Genomic DNA, 1,051 nt, shown 5'->3' on the forward strand with positions numbered 1-1,051 from the left:
GAGTCAGCGACAGAGAGAGACAGAGAGACACAGAAACAGAGAGAGTGCACAGCCAGAGGCAACTGGAAGGATCCAGACTGAACCAGGGCGGGGGAGGGGTGTTGGAAGGGAGAAGGGGGCGGGGACAGAGAGAAAGAAGCTAGGAGAGGCCAGGAGAGGGGACCCGGAGCCAGGAGGCCACGAGAGAGCATGGAAACCAGGAGAAAAAGAGAAAAATGGATAGGAATCAGAAGCTGGGGGAAGGGAAGGGAAGGGACAGGAAGCTCAGAGGCCAGAGAGATTTAGGGGAGGGGGAGAGGAGGGAAGGACTGTCAGGAACCCAAACTCCTGTAACAGGAATTTGCAATGCTGACAGCCTGTTGACTTGTGTCGGCTTTGATATGTTAATAGGCACCTGGGCTAGCCATTTGTCCTAACAATTGAGACCTAACAATGTGTAGCCTGTGCTTTTCCCTTTAAGGTCTACCGCAGACTTTGTTGCTGTTCCACATTTACAAAACGACTAAAAGGCTTTGGGCTCTTCCCAGTATTCTTCAACAGCTCAGAGGTTAACTGCTCACTTAAGACTGCGTTGCCTTCAGTTATTCAAAATTTAAGGCCTAGAAGTTTTCCTAGGATACCTTGAGGCTGGAGAGATGACCCAGCACCCACATGGTGACTCACAACCATCTGAAACTCCAGTATCAGAGGATCTGACGCCCTCTTCTGGCCCCTAGAGGCATTGAAGGTGTGGCTGCTGTGTCACCCGCGCGGCAGTAGGTGGCAGAGAGGTTATGTCTGTGCTCAGTGTTCTGACCTATAAGTGTCTGAATGATTAGTAGCTTAATATTCCTTGAAAAAAGTAAGTCTGAGACCACCACCAGTCTGGCACCAGGCAGACTTGGACGGCTCCCAGGACGGAAAGCGGGCCAGAGACTAGAAGAATCCTGCCTGGGACCCCCGGATCTGAGTGAGTCCAAGACAGACTCAGGTGAACCAGGCAAGGAGCAAGTCCAAGATGACCACCAGACCGGCGCCACAGGGCCCAGACAGAGAGCTAGCCTAAGATGAA

General features: G+C 52.1%; 1 pseudogene; it reads left to right on the forward strand.

Annotated features, from left to right (window-relative positions):
- Positions 1-705: 705 nt before the first annotated feature.
- Positions 706-830, forward strand: Gm24432 (annotated as a pseudogene).
- The last annotated feature ends 221 nt before the right edge of the window (positions 831-1,051 follow it).

The sequence above is a fragment of the Mus musculus genome, chromosome 18 (genome assembly GCF_000001635.26).
Source record: "Mus musculus strain C57BL/6J chromosome 18, GRCm38.p6 C57BL/6J".
NCBI classification, from domain to species: domain Eukaryota; kingdom Metazoa; phylum Chordata; class Mammalia; order Rodentia; family Muridae; genus Mus; species Mus musculus.